We start from the raw sequence: 9,952 nt of genomic DNA on the forward strand, positions 1-9,952 counted from the left end.
AAAATTTGATATTTTTTGTTAAGTGAAATGACCAAAAAAAATTTTAAAAGATAAATATAGAGATTGATTTTTTTTATGTGTATATTTTTCAAATAGTTATCTGAATATCTTCATAAAATTTCATATCAAATGCACAAGCAAGTAGATAATCAAATACAAAAATTATTTACTATTTATAAAAAAAGTAATTTTTTTTATTATTTTGTTAACATTTAAAGACATTTTGAGAATTTTTTATAATTAAAATTTTTTTAAAATATTTCTGTTAATAATTTGATAATTCGAGAGCATTCTTGTAGTTAACTATTTTTATTTTTACAAGTGTAATAATTAGTACCATGTTCGAAGACTATTTTTTATTCAATATTATTATATTCTATTTGTGTCCCTAACGTTTAAATCGTCCTATTTGTATCTCTAACGTTTGTAAAAGTGATTCAATGTTATCCTGCCGTCAATTATACATCATGAGCGCTTTAGTTTGAGTTTTAAAAATCTCTTCTTGAAGTTAGAATACAAATGTTTGGGATAGAATTGATGATCTACTCCGAAAAATAGCTCATCAAATATTGAAACTAATTCCTACAACATTTACATAATTCACTTTTATAGGGATATAATTGAATATAAACATAAATAGTGGGTATAATACTAAAATCTAACACATCCAAGTGAGACCTAATTGAGAATGAATACATCCAAGTGAGAATAATTGAAAAATATAATCTGATTTGTTAGTATAATTGATAGTAGGATAACATTGAATCACTTTTATAAACGTTAAGGATATAAATAGGACGATTTAAACATTAGGGACACAAATAGGACTTATCCCAAACGTTGGGGATAAAAATGATACTTTACTCTTAGAATAAAATAACATATAGGTCAATTAATTTGTTGAACAAAAGAAAAACATTAATAAAATCACAATGGTTATGCTCGTATACTACTCAATAAAAGAGACGTTTTTAGTTTTTTTTTTTAGCAATATAAAATGTTAGTTTTTATGATTTTTTTTTTTTTTTAAAACTAGTTTTTATGAACTTTGGTCCTCTATCTTTATGATCTTTTCACGCTCCTTGTAATAGCCCGTAGGAAGTATGTATTAAAATAATTAAAATATTTTTGTCACAAAAGAAAGGAAAAAGAAAAAAAACAGGAAGAAACAACCTTAAAGGGAGGCTGGAAGTCCCTATGAAGGATGGTACAAATATTATTCATGGTTCTAACCATTCAACAATGTTGTTTTGCACTAGCTTCACTTTAACAATCTAATTCCAATCCATAATAATCTCATGAATTCTATTCACTATATATATCATTGTCTACACTAGTGCGAGCAGGGCTTTACTTCTTGGACTGCAACACAAACATTTAGATTATTATTTGTTTTACAAGTCACTTGTCCAAAACCACACTTCTAAACTAAAATAAGCCTTTTCCAATGCGAAAAAAACTCAGTGATGCAAAACAAAAGCATGTGCAAGGATCCATGTACAACTTTTCGTCCGACAGAGAAACTCACGTGCATTTGTCTTCATATAAAGTTAATAATTAAAAATTATTAGATGATTATTTAATCAAATTTATCAAATCATCTAATAATTATTAAGTCACATGCATGTGATCGTCGAGCCTTCACCTTCGTCTAATTTCCACTAGCATCTTGAATAATACACCTAACATAAGAAGATTGATCAACAATAAAAATATTAATATCACGGTTTACCTTAACTAAATGAATTACAGAAGTGGGCAACCAATCATTCAATAAAAAGGAAGATATAATAGTTATATGAAAAGAGTAGACTCAATCTAATTTTTTAGCAGTATTTCGACTAAGAATCATTACCTTTTTGAAAGATCACGGAACAGTTGGATTGAAAATGTCGTTATTGCAGTCTCTTCACACCCGCTAACTATTGACGGATTTGGTTTCCAACGTACAAATTAAAAATCTTTAATTGCTTCATGATTAAAATATGACTTTAATCTAAAATAAACAATAAGCGTATGTATATAGCAAAAGTAAATAAATATCGAAGATCAACTGCAGCACTAAGTGTTTGTTTGGATTAGATTCTTTGAACGAAGAAAGTACTTTTTTAAAAAGAATTTATTAAATTTTAAATATGTTTAAATACATTTTTTTAAACCAACAATAGTTTATTTTTTAATAAAGTAGAAACAAAAGAATTTTCAATCTTTAAATTAAAAAAAAACTTTCTTAATGAAAAATAATTTTTTTAAATAAAATATTAATATTTTTATTTTAAAATAAGTGACTAATATTTTTTTATATTTGCATTTTCATTTGAGTCAATATTAGTCAACTTTTCATTTCTCTAACTAAAATATTGACCCATAATATTTTCCAAATGCAACAATATCATCTATCCTATATCATTATATTTTTCGTCCTGCACATATAACACTTTGGCATAATGAGAATCATGAGAAAAATCCTAATTAATAATTAGCAAGTAAATTAAAAGAAACATAAGAAAACTACAAAATTTAGAATAAAAGGTTGTCCTCCTCCAATCCGTCAACAACTGATTTTTCCACTGAAAGAATTTCTTCGCATGGAGTTAAAAGTTGAAGACAAATGGGTAGGCATAGAACAAGAAGATGACATAGACAACAAATTAGTATCACTCCTTTGAACAAGCGACCCTTGCTTAAGCATCTTCCTCCTATATTGCATTAACCCAATTAACTGGTTGTAATCTCCACTCTTATTACGCCCATATTGACAATTATTATTTTCTGGCCTTCTTCTTGCAGGACGCACCACATAGAACCAAATTGAAGTGTAAAATATAGCCAAAGTTTTACCCCACATGACCAAGAACAAAAGACTGACCAAAAGCATGTATGTAGCTGTGTAAGCATCATAGGAGCAACATTCCCTCTTATAATTGATGTAAATTTGGCCCTGTTTTGGGGTCCTAGGATGATTTTGTGAGAAGGGTGTTCTAGGTGCATTAATATTTTGTGGCGAAAAGGGGGTCCTATTGGAAACACTTTGTGGCGAGAAGGGTGATTTGGGTGAGGAGGAGTGCGTTGTTGTTGCATGATGAGGGGAAAATATTGAACCAAGACGAGAGGAAAATGAACTTGTTGAGCTTATAGAAGCCGAGGTGGTTAATAGAGGGGAGGAATTGTTGGAAGGATTTGATGGTAATGAGGTGGTTCGGAGATTATGCAAACGCATGTTTTTTATTGTGAGTGTTGGGGTTAAGACTTTGCTGTTATTGTTATCTTGGATGGGGCTAAAGGAGTTCAGGCTGGGGCTGGAGCTGCTGCTAGTGCTAATGCTGCTGCTGCTGCTGCTGTTATCGTTGCTGCTCATGTTGCTCAGGCTGCTCATGCTGCTGCTGCTGCTATTTGATCTTAATTTTCTTTCCTTCCTTTCTTTTCTTTTGTTAGAAAGTGTTCTTACCTGTTAAAACCATCATTATTGGGGACAAAATGTTACATTTTTCTAATAATATAGTTTGAAAAAAAATTATTAAAAAGTATGTAATTGAATGATTGGCTATATTGTAGGAAAATTAAATTCTTAAATGAAATTAAAAAAAAAATCATTAATCAGTGAAATCAATAAAAAAAACTTTAGTTACAAAATTAGATTAATTACATGTTTGTCATGTTTGCTAATTTTGATATACACCTAACATAATTAATATATATTATGGTATGTAGAGAAAAAATAAAAATAAAAACAAACCAATGATGTCTCTTTAATGGCCTTTCTGAGGGCCTGCCACTTGCTCTTTCTCCGGCGAGTCTCTCCTCCGGGAGACAGCAGCATGTCGTCGTCGTCGAGGGTGGCAGTGGGCTTGAAACACGTTAGCAACCTGCTCCTTCTGCTCATACTGCTCGTGTCGCTGCTATTGCTGCTGTTGGTGCTGCTATTGCTATTGCTCCTTTGCATGCCATGATTAATTATGAATTCCATGGAGTCCATCAATATATCTCACAAAACGAATTGAGAAATAGGCCTAATTACTTTGAAGGAAATGGAAGATGAATAAGGAGAAATAGAATAATTCTTATGTTGTTGATGCTAAATAGCCTATGAAGAAAAAGAAAAATAAGAACGTTGTTAATTTGTTATTGTTATAGATAATTATATATATACTGTTGGAGAAAGCGGTTAATTAAACAACTATTAAAGGAGAAAAATAGAGAAGCGTGGTGGCGTTTGAGATTCCGTGGGTTCCGTTAGTTATTACAGTTATTTGATTTGACTTGATTTGCTATCGCTACAACGAAGAAGTGCTTGGCATCTAATAAAATCTTTTAATTAAAGTAATATTAAGTAGTTATTATGGATAAGACTTAGGTTTAATGTCTTTAAATAAATTACGAGATGTAAGTCATGTAACAGAAGAAATAAAATTAAGAGTCAAATTGAATGAAATAAAGTGTAACATTAACAAATTAAAAATAAGTCTATTATTATCATATCAAATCCGTTAACAACGCTTATTTTAACGCCACATCATGTTGAGGTTTAAAAATGAGAAAGCCAGGATAATTGTTGTGGAAGTGACCGCGAGTTATTAATTGGAATGTAAATATAATAATGATTATTTGATTAGTTCAGGGTGGATGTTCTATTTTATTCTATTTATCGTCTACCCAGCGAGTTGCTGTTTGTAGAGCAGTTAACATCAACTTTTTGTTATAATAATTAAATAATAGTAATTTTTTAAGAATTTAATTTTGACGTTAAATTAGTATAAAACATTTTATACAATCGTCTAATCACATTAAAAATAATTGGTTAACTTTAAATTAAACCTCAAAATTATTTCTAAAATTATATTTGAATCTCGAAATAGTATCTTAAGTTAATAGTTATTTAATTTTGTCTTTAAAATTACACTCCATAATTTCTAGTAGTCTTTAAAATATTTTCTGTCTATCCACTTATCATAAAAAAAACTAAACTGTATGCACTGATTCCTAGAACGCTCGCACTTAATGACTAACTGATGTGGTAAAAGAATTTTTTTTTTTTGTAATTTAATCCCTTTCCCCTCCATTAAAACCTAATTCCCAACTTATTCTACTCTTTTCATATAATCATAAAACAACTTTAATTCCCATTTTATTAACAAGTTAAATTGCACATAAGCCACACGCTGCCGTATTGGAATCACATTCCTCAAGGTGGGGTCTTTCTTTGCGATCATCAAATTGAGGTCGTCGTAAATTAAATTGAACGTTGCTCTTCCCATTCTAAATGCTTTTCTAAACTCTTATTTTTTTCGATGTGGGAGTAGTAGTTGTCATGGTTGGAATGGTGGCGGAGCGTGGCGGTAGGGTTGCGGTATTCTTGCACGTCGAGGACTGAGAACGAAGTAAGGATACCGCCATTAAGTTTTTTCATTTTCTTGTTATTCATGTTCTTCTCCTTTTTGTTGCTATTTGTCGTCTCATTCTTCTTCTTAGGCGGCGTTGATGCAGTGGCATTTTCTGGCGGTGGGTTGGCATTCGTGGTAGTTCATTTGAAAGAGTATGGAATGGAGGAAGGTTAAGAGGAATTGTGGGTCTTTAAAAGTTGAGATTTTCATACAATGCAATGAAATAGAAGTATGAAGTGTTGGTGTATAAGAAGACTAAATTGCAAAAATAGGGTTTCTTTCGCTACATCAGCTAGTCATTACAATGCCAACATTGAAAGAATTAGTTTAGCTCAACTTTTCAATAGCAATGATAGACGGAAAATGTTTTAGGGACTATTATGAATATCAGAATACAAGTTTGAGAACAAAATTAGATAACTATTAATTTGGGAGACCATTTTGAGACTCGAGTGTAACTTCAATAATCACTTTGAGACTTAACTCCTTAACTTTTTAGTAAGAAAATTGATTTTATATTAGACAAGTGAATAATAAATATTAATATGTCTATTAATTTATTCCTGCTACACATACAAACCTTTTTGGCAAACAAGTCCAAACAAGTTATTAACCCTAATCCAACAAAACCCACTTACATAACGCGCGCATGAAATCACGCCGCTCTTTTTCGTGTTTCTTATTCTTTTTCTTCGCGTTTCTCGTCCGATGTAAGAACCGGAGTTTTTCACGTAAAGCCGTTTTAATAATAATAATAATTTTAGTACCCGGGATAGATTCAAAATTTAGAAGTTTTAATTTGAAAATAAAAAAGTGAAATTTGATTTTAATGAATTTTTCTGAGTTGGAAAATGTATTTCTTTCGAAAAGTTTTTGTAAAAATACGAACTGACACTACCGGCTCTAGTCTTTCCAGTACTGCGTATTTTGGAAAATAAGATTTTGAAAGTTGATTTATTATTTTGAAAGGATAAATATAATTTAGAATAAAAAACCGGACACTAATTTTAAAGGTTTTAACTCAAAGTGGGCTAAACGGACCAAAAATGCTAACGGGTTGGACTGGACCCAAACCGGACCAAGGCCCAACTTATATAAACCCATTAATGAGCATTTCAGCTCATTTGATGCAAAAAGAGAGAGGGGTGCAATTTGAGAGAAGAAAGGAGACACTACAAGGATTTTGCTCATTTGTGGCAGTTTTTTTTTCTGTTTGTGGCGGTTTCAAACCCCACAAAAAGGATTGTGGCAGTTTCAAAAACTCCCAAAATTGAAGGTGCCACGAGCTCCTTTGTGGTGGTTTTTCACAACCCCCATAATTCCATTTGGTGGCGGTTTTCTATCCCTTTTGTGGGGGTTCTGTGCTAGCGTTTTGTGGCAATTCTTGGCTAATTATTGTGGCGGTTTAGAACCCCATAAAAAGAATTTCCAATTAAAAAAAACACATTCATGTGGGGTTTCAACCTCCACAAAGATGTCAATATTATTCATAAACAATTAATCTGAATACTAGAATTACATTATTATACTACTAAACAATTATCATTTAAAAGAAATCTTTAAATAAGACACATTAAAAATTTAGAAGGAAATTAAAATATTACATATTTGAACAAAATTTATCCCTTATAAAAACTATAAAAACTATAAATATTTATGAGAATGATCAACACTAAACTATAAAAACTACCCATATTTATCCCCTGAGAAGCAACCAGAGAGACATGAGGAAAAGGCTTCTTGATTGTTGATATGTACTGAAATCCTCCAAGTGCAGAAATCGGATAAATCTATATTAATTGATTCTTTATATTAATTGTATTAATAGAAGAACAAGAATGTAAAATGAAAATTATCAGCACAAATCTAGAAAAAATTAGAGTCGGGATCAGGAGATTAGTGCATCCCTCCTATGAGCCGAAAACAGATGAAAAAATGCAACGCAAGAAAAACCAAAAGTGCATACTCCTCCATGCAACAAGTGTGCACATGCACACTCTTATCTATATTTGATTATTTGAATGTTCTTCAACATGGTAAACTAAACAGAACATTAGAAGGCCAACCTCGACCATTTTAGCTCCTGCTTCACATGCAGACAATATCTGTATTAAGAATAATAAATGAAGATCAAACGAATGCTCGAAAAGATGCACAAGGTGTGGACATTAAGGAAGCAAGCATTCATGTTAATAGAATCTCTAAATTAAGCCTTACTTCAGTTGGAGTCATTGTGCCAGGAATGTATAAAACTTCACCATTCTGAATGTAATACATAACATCCTGGTAATTGATCGGAGCGCCCAAAAAAAAAGAAATAAAGAAAAAGAAAAAGAAAATGAAAGAAATAACAAAACATTGTGACCAAGCACTAGCAGTTGTTATCTGACATCCTAATATACTACTAAGATCTCAAAATTCAAACCTTAACAATTGCTGGAATCATAAAAAATTTTGCTCGAGCATTGATTGCAGCTTTTGCATCCTCAATCTTGAGAACAGTCCCAACCTAAGAGCAGATGAGAAGAAATGTAATCTCATGTAACGATTATCTTAAAGGAAGCCTTTTTTTTTCTTTTCAAATTATTTTTATTAGAGTTAATTGAGAGTTTTGATGATCTATATGTCAATACAAATCATAAGAATCTGAAATAAGGTTGTTTTACAACCATTGATAATAATCACAATATGATGCTTCAACCAGCAGATCGAGTCCATGGTGATGCTTTATATACAGACACAATCTCAAATTTCAATGAAACGAGACAATGCAATGATGCTTCTCCATATCATAAACTTGATGTAGGTTCATGTGAACATATACACCAAAACAAAGAATATTGGAAGAAAGAGAAACCAGAAACTTAAATGGTGCAAGCATACTCCGAGTGCCATAGTCGGGTGCTCCTTGACCAGCTAGTTTAGAACCTAAAAAGACCATGATTAGAACAAATCTATCTCCTGCTACATAGGTCTGTATAAGAATAGGCAGAATTCAATTATATGGCAGAACTACAAATCTATGATCTCCAAGAAATAGCCATGTTTAATGATTTTGCACCCAGTGGGATTCTGCCTAGGCAAAACTGATGATTTATTACCTCTTCAGTGACAACACTATAGCTGACTAGGTATCGCTATGCATTTAGGGGATACCCTCCATCACAACCAGATCCACACAAAAAGCCACAGCATGCGAGAAGATCGTTCACACAGAGAGAGATATTCTGCAATTAAATATATAGAGCATAAATTCCTCTTTAAATATCCTCAATAAGATATGTATTTATTGATATTCACACACAGCAATATGTTGCTCAGTAAGAAGAATACTTACCACATCAAAATGAATGCAAAATCGATCTGATAATGACTCTACAACACCAAATGCATGTCCTCAACACAGCATCATATATGCAAAATCGATCTGATAATGAACACATCAACACAGCATCATAAATTTCCTCATTCGATGCTGCGTGTCCTCAACAAAAATAAATAACTTCCCATCTGAGTCACATTCATCATCATTTGAAAAACAGAGAACTCTTCGTAACTGACTCATTTTTAAGAGAGAGAAAAATAAAAAATTCAAAATTTTTGAAGAAATAAAAACAATACCTCCACATGACAGGTGTAAGACATAATGGTAGAACTGCTGTGCAAAGATATGGGAGAAGGATAGAAGTCAACCAAAACCAAAGCCTTCACTGGCCTCATGAATGGCTAGTAACAACCGTTCTTGAAGCTGTTCTTTAGAGGTATACTCTGGAAGGTATAGTTGATTGAAGCTGTAGAAAGTAATTGGGAAAAGGGAAAAAGAAATTAGGATGGGACGGCCATCTGATTTGTAGCATATGAAAAAGAAAACTGCATACAAAACTCACCATGTATGAGCCGACGACAATCAATCTGGAGCTCCATATGCCTTGTGAATCTGAAACCTCTGAGGACCAGAGATGCCTTGCAAGGCCTTAAAACCTTCCAAAGGAACCTGATTACCAACAAGCTTACAACTATAAGTCTATGCCAACAAAAAACAAAACACACAACTACAACAGCACAACCGTTTACACCATACTTTTACAAACAAAACAAAAGTAGAGTATGAAAATTAACAATGTTCATAGTAAATCACCTTTGATGTTCCAGTCGCAAATTTCAGAAATCTTGCCATGTCTTCCTTGTTAAAAGTTTTGACCACCTCCCAAAACCATTGAACGACATTTGACGCCACAGTATAGCCAGTATATTCTGTATTGGCCTTCAAGTCTTCCACTGAAAAGAAATTAATGCTTATTAATGCTTAGAAGGATATCAAAGCACACTACATAATTTAACCAAATAGATAACTCTACGGCATAAAGTAAGGATATTAAAAATTGTAACCTTCTTAAGTCTTTCTTCCAGATTATATCCAATTTGGGATTAGATCGAAGCTAAGCCCTTCCACATTCACTTGGTCTGCTTTCTTTGGTTGTCTCTTGTACTCAAACCAGTCAATTCCTATAATACAGAATGTGTCATATACAATTCACATAATTAAAACCACAAATTTTAAATCTCGTACT

General features: G+C 32.0%; 1 long non-coding RNA gene across 3 annotated transcripts; it reads right to left on the reverse strand.

The window, feature by feature from the left end:
- Positions 7,157–9,682, reverse strand: LOC110265798. 3 transcript variants are annotated; one of them, XR_002352127.1, is made up of 7 exons: positions 9,520–9,682; positions 9,269–9,375; positions 8,719–9,172; positions 8,483–8,608; positions 7,599–8,309; positions 7,448–7,486; positions 7,157–7,171 (listed from the first exon to the last, which is right to left on the reverse strand). It is a non-coding gene; the product is annotated as an uncharacterized LOC110265798 (long non-coding RNA). The 3 variants fall into 3 exon arrangements; XR_002352126.1 differs by lacking the exon at positions 7,157–7,171 and having other exon boundaries at positions 7,228–7,486; XR_002352125.1 differs by lacking the exons at positions 7,157–7,171; positions 7,448–7,486; positions 7,599–8,309 and having other exon boundaries at positions 8,395–8,608.

The sequence above is a fragment of the Arachis ipaensis genome, chromosome B08, assembly GCF_000816755.2.
Source record: "Arachis ipaensis cultivar K30076 chromosome B08, Araip1.1, whole genome shotgun sequence".
Classification (NCBI taxonomy): Eukaryota; Viridiplantae; Streptophyta; class Magnoliopsida; order Fabales; family Fabaceae; genus Arachis; species Arachis ipaensis.